This window comes from Pan paniscus, chromosome 21 (assembly GCF_029289425.2).
Source record: "Pan paniscus chromosome 21, NHGRI_mPanPan1-v2.0_pri, whole genome shotgun sequence".
Lineage (NCBI taxonomy): Eukaryota > Metazoa > Chordata > Mammalia > Primates > Hominidae > Pan > Pan paniscus.
Genome location: NC_073270.2, coordinates 52,640,865 through 52,657,861, shown reverse-complemented (window position 1 = coordinate 52,657,861; position 16,997 = coordinate 52,640,865). Strand labels below are relative to the sequence as shown.

At 44.5% G+C, this 16,997-nt stretch overlaps 1 protein-coding gene across 2 annotated transcripts in view; it reads right to left on the bottom strand.

Annotated features, from left to right (window-relative positions):
- EYA2 (EYA transcriptional coactivator and phosphatase 2) overlaps window positions 1–16,997 on the bottom strand; it is a 293,763-nt gene that overhangs the window by 265,552 nt on the left and 11,214 nt on the right. The window lies entirely within an intron of this gene.

Sequence of the window (16,997 nt, the reverse complement as noted above, 5' to 3'; positions counted from 1 at the left end):
AGTGGCACGATCTTGGCTCACTGCAACCTCTGCCTCCCAGGTTCAAGCAATTCTCATGTCTCAGCCTCTGAGTAGCTGGTATTACAGGTGTCTGCCACCACACCTGGCTAATTTGTATTTTTAGTAGAGACAGGGTTTCACCATGTTGCCCAGGCTGGTTTCAAACTCCTGGCCTCAAGTGATCCGCCCGCCTCAGCCTCCCAAAGTGCTTGGATTACAGGCACTAGCCACCGTGCCCGGCCTCATCTAGAACATTTCTTCAGTCTTTTTCTGTACTTTGCAACATCGGCATTTTTGAAGAATAAGGTACCTTTTTTTGAAATGGAATGTTCCTCATTCTAGGTTTGTCTGCTCTTTTCTTATTAGATTCGGGTCATGCACCCTCCCAGAATACTGCATGGGTGATGCTGCGTCCTTCTCCGGACATCCTGTCTATCTGCCTCTCAGTGATGACATTGATACAGATCACCAATTTCTGCACTGCATAGTGACTATTATTTTCTCTTAAAATTTATAAGCCATCCGTGAAGAGATCACTTAAGACCATGCAAAATGCTACTCCTTATCAACATCCCCACCCCAAATTCAGCATCTATTGATGATGATTCTTGACTGAACCAATCTTTATTATAGTGGTTGCAGCATGTTTCTAACCCAGCTCTCCCCCACAATTCTAGCTAGTCCTCGGCATTCGACTGTAAGCACAAAACCTCCCTCCTCCCTATTTACTTATTTACCTATTTATTAGTGGTATATATTCATAGGTTTGTATTTTTTCAATGGTTTATAATTCACTATTTGATGCTCTAATTGTCTCAGATGAAAGCCTGCTGTTGTTACATTTCAAAATTCACTGTTTACTTGAATATGAAACAATCGGTGCCCCTAGTAAAACATTTTGGAATGTACAGTAGAGTATACACAGTAAAAAAGTAAGAAACTCCTTTTCCCCATTTCCTTTCCCCTGGGTAACTACAGTTAGCTATTTCCTCTCTTATCTACCAGAGATTTTCTAGGCACCTAAAATTACCATTAGTATAACTCTTCTGATTACTCTGTGATGTAGTTAGAGTTTTCTCTGACCTTGCTTGGGTTGTTCATTAAATCAATTAGTACTCCTGTCCTCCGGGGTGATGATGTCCTGGGTATTAAAACTGTTCTCCAAACTGAAAGCTGGTGAGGATGCTCCAAGTGGAAAATGCACTAGAACAGGTGTTAGGAAACGCAGGTTCCAGCCTCAACTTGCTTCCCTTCTCTTCTGTGCCTCAAATCCCTCTTCACTGAAATTAGGCCAGTGCTGTGTCTAGTAGACATGAGTCTGATTGCTATGAAAACACTTACAAGAGGGTTTCATACATGAAAGGGAGTTTTACTGTGATCAGAGGAAGCAGGGCAACTTAGTAAATGCAAAACCACCTGTATTAGTTTATAGCAATTGGGAGAAGACTCCATTCAAACTTCTTTAAGTAAACAAGAAATAATGTATTGGCTAATATAAGGGAATAACACATGGTATCTAGCTTCAGCAACAGCTGGATCCAGGTGCTCAAATGAGGTCATTGGGAATCTTTTGCCCTCCATATCTTGTCTCTGTCTTCCTTTGAGTTGCCTTTAGTTTCAGGCAGGCTTCCCTTAAGCAAGATGGCCACATTCTATGAGTTTAGCAACCCAGAGAAAAGAGGGCATCATTCCTCAACAATTCCAGCAAAGTTCCCAGAATTGGGCCCCACTCAACCTGAGTCCAGTTCCTGTGCCTGAACCCTGAGGGCAGAGGGATAGCATGTTGTGACTGCCCATGGGGAGGTCATAGGTCCGCACTTAGAACTGGAGAGTGGGGTAATGGCCTGAAGGTGCAGTAGAAACGCGAAAGGAGAAGAAAGAAAAGAAAACCAGGAGATGAATGGATGCCAGCTGGGCAAGATAAGCATCACGTACTGTAGAGGACTACAAATGGAAATGAGGAAAATAAATGTGGAGACTGTTTGTAAACTGTAATATACTATGCAAGCCTAAGAGGTTACCCTCCAGCCCTCAACAGGGCCTAGAATCCAGTCCCAAAGAAACATCTGTGCTTGCCTGGTCTCACCTACGAGGCTCCAAGCTCTCTGAGGCGAGGGCCGGCGCATTTCTGGCTCCAAGTCTCCACAGCCCTGTGTCAGCCTCCCCACTGAGAAGGCGCCCCTACTAAGAGCCAGCAGAGGTGTCGGCACAGCTAGAGTTCTGGCAGGGTTAGAGAAATGGCATCTACCCAGCCTCCAAGCCTGGAAGAAGAGACCGCAGGGTCAACAATGGGCAGACTTTCAGAGGTGACACCTCGCTCAACAGGGAGCTATGATTAGCAGTTAGATGAGGGGCATCTGAATTGGTTAAGAAAATGGAAAGGAAAGCTGCATTGTGCTGAAACCAAAAGAGGTGAGCAGAACCCATGAAGAGATGCCGTGCTAACCAAGGGCATCCTGGGTGGCACCAGTTTCTCCCAGAGAGATGATGAGTCCTGAGCTCCCTGGAAAATCAGTAAGGGCAGGCTCTGGCCCTCTGGAGAGGTCCAAGGACACATCCTTGAGATGTGGCTCTGGTTTCTGCATTTGTGTCCCTGGGGCCTGGAATGAGGGAGACACACTGGCCCCACCCCATGAAGGGGAAATGGTGAAGTGACTTGGAAAGAAGTCAGAGGGGAGCACAGAGATTTCCCCAATGGACCTGATAAGATCTCCAGATAAGCCTGAAGTTGTCTGATGATTCTCAGACTCTGGGATTCCACCAACTAGAAAATCTCCCTCCCGAAAAAAAGCAATACAAAGAAAAAAACTGGGAGAACCCACAAAAGGAGGCTGCCATTTTGATTTGTCCAGTGAAACATTTAAAAACAAAAAATGAGAAATTTTAGTCATAAAAAGATAACATGTCACATCCTCAAAATAGGAAGAAAATAAAAATAACAGACCATTTTTTAAATTGGAACAGTATACGGGCACACCTTGGAGATATCGTGGACTTGGTTCCAGATCACCGCAATAAAGCAAATACAGGCAGACCTCGTTTTATTGCTTTGCTTTATTGTACTTTGCAGATACTGCTTTTTTTTTTTTTAAACAAATTAAAGGTTTGTGGCAATCCTACATTGAGCAAGTTTATCAGTGTCATTTTCATGTCTCTGTGTCACAGTTTGGTAATTCTCTCAATATTTCAAAGTTTTTTCATTGCTATTATATCTGTTATGGAGATCTGTGATCAGTGATCTTTGATATTATTCATAATTGATTTGGGCACCACAAACTGTGCCCATATAAGATGGTGAACTTAATGTATAAATGTTCCATGTGTTCTGACCTCAACCAACTGTTCCCCTACCTCTCTCCCTCTGCTCAGGCCTCCCCATTCCGTGAAACACAAGAGTATTGAAACTGGGCCAATCCACAATCCAACAATGGCCTCTGAGTGTTCAAGTGAAAGGAAGAGTCGCATGGCTTTCACTTTAAATCAAAAGCTAGAAACGATTAAGCTTAGTGAGGAAGGCATGTCGAAAGCTGAGACAGGATGAAAGCTAGGCCTCTTGCAACAAATGTTTAGCCAAGTTGTGAATGCAAAGGAAAAATTTTTGAAGGAAATTAAAAGTGCTACTCCTGTGAACACACGAGTGATAAGAAAGCAAAACAGTCTTATTGCTGATACAGAGAAAGTCTGAGTGGTCTGGATAGAAGATCAAACCAACCACAACATTCCCATACACCAAAGGCTAATCCAGGGCAAGGCCCTAACTCTCTTCAATTCTATGAAAGCTGAGAGAAATGAGGAAGCTGCAGAAGAAAAGTTTGAAGCTACCAAGAGTTCAGGAGGTTTAAGGAAAGCAGCCATCTTTATAACATAAAAGTGCAAGGCGAAGCGGCAAGTGCTGATGGACAAACTGCAGCAAGTTATCCAGAAGATCTAGCTGGGATCAATGATGAAGGTGGCTACACTAAGCAATATATTCTTAATGCAGACAAAACAGCATTCGATTGGAAGAAGATCCCATCTAGGGCTTTCATAGCTAGAGAGGAGAAGTCAATGGTTGACTTCAAAGCCTCAAATGACAGGCTGAATCTCTTGTTAAGGGCCAATGCAGCTGATAACTTTAAGTTGAAGCCAATGCTCATTTACCATTCTGAAAATCCTAGGACCCTTAAGAATGATGTTAAATCTACTCTGCCTGTGCTCTATGAATAGAATAACATAAAGCCTGGATGACAGCATGTCTGCTTACAGCATGGTTTGCTGAACATTTTAGGCTCACTGTTGAGACCTGCTGCTCAGATAAAAAGGTTTCTTTCAAAATAATACTGCTCACAACAGTCCACATGGTCACCCAAGAGCTCTCATGGAGATATACAAGGAGATAAATGTTGTCTTCACGCCCACTAACACAGCATCCATTCTGCAGCCCATGGATCAAGGAGTAATTTTGACTTTCAAATTTTATTATTTAAGAAATGCATTTCATAAGGCCATAGCTGTCATAGGTCATGATTCCTCTGATAGATTTGGGCAAAGTAAATTGAAAACCTTCTAGAAAAGATTCACCATTCTAGATGCCATTAGGGACATTCGTGATTCACAGGAGGAGGTAAAAATATCAATATTAGCAGGAGTTTGGAAGAAGTTGATTCTGGCCCTCATCAATGACTTTGAGAGGTTCAAGATTTCAGTGGAGGAAGTCACTGCAGATGTGGTGGAAATAGGCCAGGTGCTGGTGGTTCACGTCTGTATCCCAGCACTTTGGGAGGCCAAGGCGGATGGATCGCCTGAGTGCGGGAGTTTGAGACCACTCTGGTTAACCTGGTAAAACCCGTCTCTACTGAACTAAAAAAAATTAGCCGGGCGTGGTGACATGTGCCTGTAGTCCCAGTTACTCGGGAGGCTGAGGCATGAGAATTGCTTGAGCCCCAGAGGTGGAGGTTGCAGTGAGCCGAGATCGTGCCATTGCACATCAGCTTGGGCTACAGCGTGAGATTTGTTTTGTTTTTTGAGATGGAGTCTTGCTCTGTCGCCCAGGCTGGAGTGCAGTGGCGTGATCTCGGCTCACTGCAAGCTCCACCTCCTGGGTTCACGCCATTCTCCTGCCTCAGCCTCCTGAGTAGCTGGGACTACAGGCACCTGCCACCACGCCCGGCTAATTTTTTGTATTTTTTAGTAGAGATGGGGTTTCAGCGTGTCAGCCAGGATGGTCTCGATCTCCTGACCTCATGATCCGCCCACCTCGGCTTCCCAAAGTGCTGGGATTGTGGGCGTGAGCCACCACGCCTGGCCGAGAACTGACTCTAATTTTGAAAGATGTTCTGCTTTGGGTAAAATGCTATAAAACAGCATTGCATGCTACAGAGAAATCTTTCATAAAAGGAAGAGAATGGATTCATCAATGCAGCAAACTTCATGTTTGTCTTATTTTAAGAGATTGCCACAGCCACCCCAGCCTTCAGAAACCACCATCCTGATCAGTCAGCAGCCTTCAACAATGGGGCAAGACCCTCCACCAGCAAAAAGACTACAACTCGCTAAAGGCTCAGACGATCATTAGCGTTTTTTAGCAATGAAGTATTTTTAAGTTAAGGTACATACATTCTTTTAGACATAATAATACTGCACACTTAGTGGCCTACGTACAGTATTAGTGTAAACATAACTTTCATACATACTGGGAAACCAAAAAATTCATGTGACTTGCTTTACTGCGATATTGGCTTTATTGTGGTGTTCTGGAACCAACCCCGCAGCATCTCCAAGGAATGCCTGTAGCTTTATGAAACTCTTCACATCCACTTCGCTTTCCTCATTTTGCAATGGGCCAGTGGTCATAGTCTGACCTGAGGGCCACATATTGGTGTTTGGCAAAAAGTTTTGTGCAGCCTGAGAGTCATACATTCAAATCTTTGTTTTGCCATATCCTAGTTGCCAAATCTTAAGCAAGTCACTCTGACCCTCAGTTTCCTCATCTATAAAATGGGGACAGTAATTCCCCTCTTGGCAGGGAGTCTGTGCATGCATTCGCTGCTATTTCCTGAGCACTTCCTGCGTGCCTGGCACTCTGCTAGATGCTGGAAAGGCAACCTTGAAATGACATAAACAGTCCTAGTTGAAAAGAGACAAAATTATGCAAAAGCATATATGATTAAGTATTTAACAAGTTTAAGTGCTTTGAGGAAGTACAAGATGTTAGGAAGATTTTGATGTGGGGGGAGGCTGCCCACCTGACCACTCCTGCACATGGTAAGGATCAATTATTTGTGATTTTCTCACCTCCACAAACTATATCATTTAACATATTTTTCTTTAAATGAACTCTTTTTCCTCCTTAAATAAACTGAGCCTTGTTCTAAGAAATACTACTAATTTATGTATTTTATAGGTTATCTCTCTATATATTTTTCCTAACAGACACCGAAATGAACACATCAGTAAATAAGGAAGGGTCCAAAGCTCACTTCGAACGGTAGAGAGATAATCTTCATATGAATGTCTGGCACACAGCAGGCCTTCTCAAAGTGTGAGCCCCCTCTCTTCTGGCCATCTGCTCTGGGAAGAAAGTGAGCATCATTTGTAAAGCCTAGCACCCCCAGCTCTCCCTTCCAAAAGCTCCCCACTATATCCCAGAAGAAAGGAAAGTCAACCTTAACCTCAATCTCAACCCAGCTCACTGACGTGGCATTAGAGTTAAAACCAACTTGGCTTTGCACCTTGGCTTAAATGTATGGTAAAGCCCAGAAGTGCCAGTCCCAGAGCCAAAGAAAAACACTTTTGTCCAACTCTACTTGGTGCAAAGTCTATAAATCAAGAACCCATCACACATGCACACACACATAATACCTTCATACTCAGATACACACACACACAAACTCACACACTTAAGCACCTACACATATTCACACAGACTCTGACACACTCACCCACATTCATATACTCACACACAGCATACTTGTTCATGCACACCCACACACACTGCACAATACATTCACATATTCACATACACCCTTTCTCGAGCAGTTAAAGACCATTTCAACTTTTAAAAACTTCTTAATTTGGTTTAATAGCATTTCAAGTTTCACAGGAGGGGGGCAGATGTAGGTCAAATAAGTTTAATGCTGCCTTAAAAAAATAAGTGGAAACTATGGCCTTGGCACGCAGGGATGGCAAGTGTAACACTGGCAGAGAAGGGGAAGGTAACCTCAGAGAGTGAAGGGGCCAGCGATTTTCAACACTGACGTATTCTCTTTGCATATGAAATTCATAGAAATTTTTTGCTCTGCCACAAAGCAATCATGCTCTGTACTATTAATGTTTAAATGAGTGGTCATTTCGGTTGATCTTTTGTTTCCTTCTTTTTGATAGAGACACAGTTTCAAGAAATACTTCACTTTTCTCTTAACTGCACCCCCATAGAACTGGGAGGGAAAGCGCCATGATGACAAGTGACATTGAGCCCCCAGGTCCGGGGGTACTAGAGGGAGGGGCGGGGACTGTGGTGAACTGATGAAGACATGCTCTGGCTAAAGGGAGTGGCCATGACTGAGACCCTCAATTGTCACCATGCAGGAATGCACAGCTCATTTGGCAGATCTCCCAATGGCCCCAGAGAAGCCAGAAATCTGGGTTTTTATATGGAATCTCCTAATTTTTAAATGCCGGCAACTCATTCAAATCAAAACAATCTCAGGCCAAAGAAAGCACATCTGTAGGGTAGAGGTGGCTGCAGCCTGCCCATTTGTGACCTCTGATGAAGAAGGAAGAAAGTGGGCCTGGAATCAAGAGATCTGGGGGTATCACCAAGGCTCTGAGACCAACTTCCCATGTGGGGCTCCTCCTTGGCCTGTCTGAGCCTCAGTTTCCCCACCTGTATAATGCAAAGGCTGGCCTAGATAACATCCATGTTCTGCCACCCAGGCCTCTCTGAAAAGCACTAAGTGGAAAGAATGGCGTATCCAGGCCATGAAAGGGGCATAATTTGACACCGTTTCAAAAACCGGGAATTCAACGAGAAATGTTTCTCTTCCCCGGCTGAGGTTTTTGGAGGCAGTGGGCGTGTTTTTTAAAAAAACACAACACACCAAGTCAGGAATTTCATCAGGAAAAACGTGGCAGCCCCGAATGGGCTCACATCTGGGGATTTGCTTGTTGCGAGTACACACTGTTCTGCCTGCCACAGACAACAGCTCGAAGCTAGAGACACTGCTGTGAGGCTGATGTGGCTCCTTTGGGAGATGGGGAGCAGTAATTGCCCCAGACTGGCCTCCTGGTGAACACAGCAGAAACACGGACAGAGGCCTCCCATCTCCGGTAGAGAAAAGAAAAGGCCAAACTGCAAAGCTCTCAAGCACGATGTCCCACGCACGGCCCCCTGTCCCCATACTCCAGCTTTGAAGGCAGGTCAGCTTTTGCCTAAAACTGAACCCAACTTTCTAATTCCCTCTCTCAAACAATCATGGTCATGATTCCCTCTGTGTGCTGAGTGTGACGATGGGGCTGGCACAGTGCTGAGTGCCTCAGCGCATTATCTCCTTGAATCTGAGAGAGGAACTCTTCTTACTCCCTGATACGGTTTGGCTGCGTCCCCACCCAAATCTCATCTTGAATTGTAGTTCCCATAATCCCCACGTGTCGTGGGAGGGACTAGGTGGAGATAATTAGAATCATGGGGGTGGTTTCTCCCATCCTAGTCTCACAATAGTGAGTTAGTTCTCACAAGATTTGGTGGTTTTATAAGAGGCTTCCCCCTTTCCTGGGCACTGATTCTCCTCCTTCCGGCCACCATATCAAGAAGGATGTGTTTGCTTCCCCTTCCGCCATGATTGTAAGTTTTCTGAGGCCTCCCCAGACATGCTGACCTGTGAGCCAATGAAACCTCTTTCCTTTATAAATTACCCAGTTGGGTATGTCTTTATTGGCAGTGTGAGAACGGAGTAATACACACCCACTCCACAGATGAGAAAACTGAGGCTCCCATGGAGAAGCCATCAAGCGGTAGAATCTGGATTTAAGCCTGTGTCCACAGAAAAATCAAAGCCTTTATGCCACTGACTCCTATTTTTTTAAGTGTGAGTTCTACTGTGGAATATGCATCTTCATGAGGTTAATCCAACAAATTTGTCAGGGAAAAATGTGGGTGACAGATCCACTGAGCAGACCTGATGTGTGTCCAGCGTTAACCGCTGGACAGCTCTTTAGGAACGAGGGAGAGGTCTCGGCTCCTAGGTGGTTTCTTCTGCAGAGTTCTCCTGTTGTCATTTCCTCAAAAAGAAGAGGAGGAACGGGACTGAGAAAGCCAAGAAAACACAGTAGGACAGCAGAGTGGTAAAGGTGTGGGAGGCCTGGCCTGGCCACGTACCAGCAGGGCCACCTTGGGCATGCTGATTAACCTCAACTCTCTGTCACATCCTCTCCAAAATGGGCATGATAAAATGGACAGAAGGAGATGATCATACATTCAAACACCTGACTCAATGCCAGGTCCACACGAGGTGCTCCCATCTCCTTTCCCAACCTGCTCCTCCCTCCACTGTCCCCATTTCAGCAAAGGGCAGCTCCATCCTCCCAAATGCCCAGCCCAGAGGCCTTGGAGTCACCTTGGACTCCTCTCTTCATATCCCTTCCCAGAGCCAATCCCTCAGCAAATTCCATCGGCTCTATCTTAAAAACATATCTAGAATCCAACTCTTCTCCCTGATCCTACTGCCACCACCCTGGTCCAAGTCACCGTCACCTCCCTGTCTGAACAGTCTCTTAACGGTTTTCCTGCCCCACCCTCTGACCCCTGCAGTCTGTTCTCTTGGCAGCCAGAGGAGTTCTGCTCTACTTAAGGCAGATCATGTCCTTCCTCTGCTCAGATCCCATTCCTCCAGGGACTCCCACCTCACTCAGCTTAGAAGCCAAAAATCTGACCCTGGCCTCAAACACCCTACATTATCTGCCCCTGGCTACTTCCCTAACTACATCTCCTGCCCCTCTCCTCTCACTCAGCTCCAGCCACAATGAACTCCTGGTCATTCCTGAACACACCAGGCACAACCCCACTCAGAGCTTCTGTGTGGGCTCTTCTGCCAGATAGTTTCAGGGAGGCCTTGCCTGCCAGTGATGTGCTGCAGCCAGCCTGTACCAGCCTGCAAGAAACAATTGTTAAATGTGCATGAATGTTGTGAACTCCTTGTTAAAATCACTGTTGGGCTGTAAGTGACCATGGTGGGAGTATTTACAGCACTGTAAGTGGCAGAGGCTACAAATCAGGACCTTTAATTTCCAGAGAACCAGTTTACCAGCATGCCATCACAGTGGCCACCCTATTTAAAATTAAAATTAAAAATTCCTCTTCCCTGTTCTACCTCAATGTTTCCCATCAACCTCCCTCCCCTCTACTTACTTTTTCCCCATAGCAATGCCAAGACTGTCTTACTATTTGCTTTTTTATTGTCTATCTTCTTTCCCCCCTAAACAAAAGCTCCATGAGGGCAAGGACTTGTCAGTTTTGTACATAGCTGCTTGCCAAGTGCCTGGAACAGTGGCTGCCTCATAGAGGTGTTCAATAAATATGTGTTGAATGGATGAATGGCAGCTGTTACAGTTATCATGGGAAACCTTCACATGGATGGTATTTCAGACACTCGACAGGATTTGTAACACTAGGGGAAGGCCAAAAAGAAAAAAAAGTCTCACCTCGTACACAGTACTAGCCTAGGGAAAAATAAGATTCCTCCCTGAATATCCATGCCTTTGAGTTTCCATGGTAGACCACGGTTAGCAGTTGCGAACATGTAGTAGGCAACATTTTGAAACTCACTAAGCCTCAGCTCACAGAACCAGAGCTGGAGGAGACATAAGAGACATCCAGAGGTCATTTGGTCCTTCTGCTCACTCTCCAATAAGCCCAACCACTGCCCATGCTCCACCTTCTATTTGCAAGATTATTTATTGATACATAACAATTGTATGTATTTATGGGGGGTCCATGTGATATTTTGATACATGCATACAATGTGTGATGATCAAATCAGGGTATTTAGAATATCCGTCACCTCAAACATTTAACATTGCTTTGTGTTGGGAACATTTCAATCTTTTCTTCCAGCTATTTTGATATAGAACATATTGTTGACTACAGTCACCCTACTGTGCTTTTGAACACTAGAACTTTTCTTTCTATGTAGCTGTATGTTTGTACCCATTAGCCAACTTCTCTTCATCACCCCCACCTTTCCAGCCTCTGGGAACCCTCATTCTACTCTTTATCTCCACGAGATCGAGTTTTCCAGCTCCCACACACAAATGGGAACATGAGATATTTGTGTTTCTGCATCTGGCTTATTTCACTTAACATAATGACCTCCAGTTCCATCCATGCTACTTTCAAACTTTTTGCAAGTAGCATCCACCATGGCCTCACTCAGCTAAGAGTTAAGAAATTCTCCAAAGACTCTTTAAAATAGTTTAACCTCTCATTCAACACTGAATTCCTTCTATAACATCTCAAACAGGCGATCATAAACAGCCTCAATGGTTGGCAAGTCCACCTAGGACTAAATCAAAAATCAGCCAACTCATAACCTCTACTGCCAATGCTGAGCCTGCCCGGGTGCCATGCAGAAGAACAGCTTTCCTCACTTATGGTAACTCTTTGTACCAACCTGGTGGTGAGCGCCTAGAGCACAGGGACCTATTTACTTCTAGATGGTGCATGATGTCCACATGGACATGTTAAATGCCATCCTAGAGTATACAGGGTGGACACACACACACACACACACACACACACACACAAATTATCCAGCTCCAAATCTTAATAGTGCCAAAGTTGAGAAACCCTGTGTTACCTGAAGACAGATGCTTTCTCCTTTTTGTAAATACCAAGGACCACCTTGGTTTACACTTCATTTTCATACTTCTAATGGAGATCTAGATATAGGAAAGATTTCTTTTCTGTCTTAAATCTACTCTAGGAGAGCCAACAGCATGGTCCCAACGGTAAATGGTAACTAACCTGAACCTCGGTGTTGGAGAGACTATAGGGAAAGGTGAGGACTTGGGTGAACTAACTTATCCACCTAAAAGGGACAGACAGTTCCCAGCCCCAGTCAACTGCGGTAATGTGGAAATGTGGGCACAGTGTTGACAGATCTTGTGATGTTTTAATGGGAGCCAGCAATCTACATTTTTGTGTGAAAGATCCAGATCTTCAAAGTTGGCTCCATTCTATTTTTTAAATGATCTGCAGACCAAACAAAACACATCTTGATTGCCAGTGTGCAAGCTCTGTGTGTACCCGATGTTACTGCCATGCCCCTAGATGGAGCATGAGAAAGTTCAATACAGGCAGCAACGGGAGCAAAAGCTCAGAGCAGAAAAAGAAATCCAGGCTGACCATCAGGGGCCTGGGAATGCGTGCATTGCTAGGGTAAACCTTCTACTCCTAGTGATCCTGATTCATCTCTCACTTATCCTCTGAAGCCCAGCGCATGTCCTATGCTTGGCTGGAGTGCCTCAACTTTTGTACCAGAGACCATGAAAAGAGATGATGAGATGGTTTGGATGCGTGTCCACACCCAAGTCTCATGTTGAAATGGAATCTCCAGTGTTGTAGGTGGGGTCTGGTAGGAGGTGATTGGATCAAGGGGGATTGGATTTTCCCCTTTGGTGCTGTTCTTGTGACAGAGTTCTCATAAGACCTGGTTGTTTACAACAGTGTGGCACCTCCCGCCTCTTTCTCTCTCTTCCTCTTGCTCCACCATGTAAGTCGTGCCTGCTTCCTCTTCGTCTCCCACCATGATTGTAAGTTTCCTGAGGCCTCCCCAGAAGCTGAGCAGATGCCAGTAACATGCTTCCTGTACAGCCTGTGGAACTGGGAGCCAATTAAAACTCTTTTCTTTGCAAATTACCCAGCCTCAGGTATTTCTTTATAGCAGTGCAAGAACAGACAAATACAGATGACCCACCCTTAAGATGAACATCCTTACTTTAAATAAGTAAGACAAACACCCTTACTTGAAATAAAAGATAATCTTCCAGGCCCATGGGGAAGAGCATGTGGAGGGCAGAATAGTAGCAGGTCTTAAAAATACTGACCTAGTAAGAATGTTTGAGGAGAAAAGTAAAACATGCACACAAAGAGTATAACATGGTGCCTGGAAAAAGCACAAATTTCATAAGCAGCACTGTAGTCCAGGAGGAGAGGGGTGGAGAAGGCATACCTATAGGTACAGTTTTGGGGGATATAAGGAACCAGTCCACCCACACTTCCAGAAAATGCTGCCGATTTCACTTTGGAAATCTACCTTTCTCTCACTCCATCCACAGCTCCACAGGTGGCACAGTACAGAATCCTCTTGAACAGAGAGACTGATTAAGAGATGGGCACATGACCTGCATCTGAGCTCTTGAACCAGCTGTACCTGAAACCAGCCCTCCTCAAACTTTTCATTTCCCAAGGCAATACATTTTCTTTTTTCTTAAACCAACTCAGAAGTAAGTTTTTTTTGTCACTTACATCTGGAGCAATCTCCACAGCTAAGGCGACCACTGGCTGGGATTTTGCTTAAGCCCAGCTTTGGGGCTGGGGAGGCCGACGATGATTTCAGTATTGTCAATGTAGGCATCTCAGGTCTTAAAAAGCTCCTGGAGCTTTCCTTACTGCCTCCCACCTGCACCCCCATTGAATTACTCAACTTTCCAATCTCCTCTTGTAAAAGGCTTCAGAACCCACTATCCCCCTTTTGTCTGTAGCCATTGGAAACTATCACCCCACTCCTTGCAATGGGAACAACACAAGAAGTTCTTTGCCATTCTAAACAGTGGCTGACAACCATTTATGAGACCTGCAAACATTTCACCACTCTTAAATCAACCCCAGATGACATAATAATCATCATCAAGAAACTAATGAAAACCCGAAGGAGGATAGATTTGGACCATCTTGCCTTTCCCCATGATGAGCGGAGATCAGGAAAAACTCCTGAGAAAGACATAATAATGAAGCAAGCTGATTGCTCCTTGGAAGAAGTCTCAGCCTCATCCCCATGAGATTCAAGTCCTACTTTTTCCTGGAAACAATTTTTAGCATCTCTTGGCATCCTTTCTGGTCAGGAATTGGTAAAAAAAAAAAAAAAAAAAAAACAGTGCGGGAGACAGGCTTAGTGCCTTTTCACTGAAATTTGATTCCCAGGGTCTGTGTCGATGTTTGGGAGAGGGATCGTACACTATGAGCCTGGAGGTATATTTCTGGTGGTTCCTCATGGTGATTTTAAAAGTGGGACATTTCTCTTAAAAATTCAGATTTTGAAAAATCAGAACACCTAGCAACACGGAGACCATTCCTGAATGGCACCGGGTGGAGTCCTGCTATTAGCATACCTACTCCACTAATTCTTACCTGTTTGGGTTCTCTGGGTATCTGTGGTTGCAGTCATTGATTTCAGATTTAGGCTCTATGTACTTTGAAAAATCATTTTTAAATTACGATAATTTTGACTCTGGACATGACTGATTGACGCAGAACGGCAGCTGGATTCTCTCAGCAAGGCCCTACCAGAACTGGCCTCATCTTCCCTGCCCTCCTTGTTCACTGACTGCTCCCAACTCAGGACTTTTGTCCTTGCTACCGCTTCTTTCTAGAATGTTCTCCCACATTCCTTCAGCGCTGCATTCCTCTCGCCTCCCCTGGGCATGTTCTCGTCACCTTCTCTTGACCTTTTTTCTCCATGGACTTATCATTTGATATTCTGCGTACCTTATATACATATATGTTTATTTTCTCTCTCCTACTTAACTGTGGCTCCACAAGGAAGGAGACTGGTCATTTTTGTTCTTGACTGCATTCCCCACGTCCAGAGTAGGGCCTGGCACACAGCAGGTGCTCAATACATATTTTTGAATGAATGAATAAATAAGTGCCGTTTCCATACTGAAGAGGAAATGGAAGCGGGAGGCACAGTGGAGGAGAAAGGTGAACGGAAGACCCAGAAAGTCTGCGCACCTTGCCACTGAGAACCAGGTAGTTGCTTCTAGAGAAAAACACATTTTCCCCAATGTAAAGAAGGGAACAAGAAATAAAATGAAAACCATGAAACTAGAGCCTAGAGCTGATGTCAGAGTTTGCATAGACAGTCGCTCCAGGCACACTTGTTTGTTGTTTGTTTGTTTGTTTTCAGATGGAGTCTCCCTCTGTCACCCAGGCTGGCAGTGGCACCATCTCGGCTCACTGCAACCTCCACCTCCTGGGCTCAAGCAACTCTCCTGCCTCAGCCTCTCCAGTAGCTGGGACTACAGACGCGGGCCACCATACCTGGCTAATTGTTTTATTTTTAGTAGACATGGGATTTCACCATGTTGGCCAGGCTGGTCTCGAACTTCTGACTTCAAGCAATCCGCCTGCCTTGGCCTCCCAAAGCGCTGGGGTTACGTGTGTGAGCCACTGCGCCTGGCCTCACGCTTCTTTTTATGTGTTCCTCTCCGCCTCTGACCCATGCTACCCAAGATCCCTCACTCGTCTTGAAACAGGGTGGGGAGTCCCCACTCTGCCACAGACTGGCCACGTGGCCATGGGCAAGACCCTCCCGCAGGCTGCTGCTTCCTCACCTGGACAGATTCTAACATCGATGGCTTGTAGGCTGCCTGTTGAGGACTTAGCTCGGTAACTTCTCATGTGGAGACATGGAAAGCCGGTCTCTTTGGCTCAGTCTTAAGGCATCTGGAAAAACCTGAGCTATTTTCCAGCTTGAACCTCACAGCTCAGGCAGTTTTCCCTTCTTTTTCACTCCAAACTATACCAAACTGCATTTGTGCCCTGTAGGAAGATATGATTTCTAGACTTAATTTTTCTTCCACAGGTAATCAATAGCTTTTAACAATCACTGTGTGTGTCTCATGGTCTTCAATGCATTTGTTATGCAGAGTCCGTTATTTTCATGTCATCAATGGGGAAACTGAGGCTGACAGAGGTGAAGGAAGCCCAAGGCTAGTAAGTGGTAGACTGTGGATTTGAATGTGGAGAGACTGGCTTCTGTAGTGTACTGTACCCTAAAGATAATGGAATACGCAAATACATCCTTGTAAGAAAGTGAAAAATTATAATTGAGATTTAACATCGCTTTCAGCCCCTTCTCATGCCTGTCCTTAATTAATTCATTGTGCAAGTAAGTGAGGGTCAAAGAGTTTAATTTTTTATGGTGGTTAAAGAATCAGGGAAGTCAGGGGTTATGAAGACAAACTCTAGAACCATACTCCCACATACAAAGCCTGGCTCTACCCCTGCACTTGCTGGGTGACCTTGAACAAGTCACTTGGCCTCTCTGTGTCTTACTTTTCTCACTTAAACTGGGAATAGTAACAGTACTTTCATTGTAGAATTATTGCAAGGAATAAATGAGTTAATGCCTATAATCTTTCGGAACATATCCCGGCATAAAGTTAGCCCTCAGAGATTATTTTTTATCAACATTACAGTCATCCAAAGGTTAGTTATTCTTCTTTCAAAGATACAAGACACAGACTAGATGTGCCTGGACACTGATGTACTCTGACACGACTTTACCAATGTTCCTAAGAGACTGCATTTGTTTCATTTTATTCCCCTGAAAACAGCACAGCATTGCAATTCTGGTTAGTAAAAGGTTCTGGGTATTTGGGTGGAATTTGTCGTAGGCAGCCTGCGGGGATGAGTTTTAAAACTAAAATGTTTTATTTTAAATGAATAGATCACAGGGAAAACTTCATATCATCAGATTCGTGTTTCTGAAACTTTCATGAACTCTGCCATGGCTGTGTGCCACTTTTGCTATCAATTACTTGATGGACTTGGTTTTTAAACCATTTTTGTCTTAAGCAGTAAAAAATTGTAAAACCATTTGTTTCAAATGCTTTTTATATCTTTTCCAAATGCATAATAAGATAGAGACAGAACTCTAAAGAAAAAAATGTTCATGTACATTTCAAGTTAATGTGCAAAGGGTGTCCACATCATTAAAAAGAAGTCTGCCCTTCAGAGA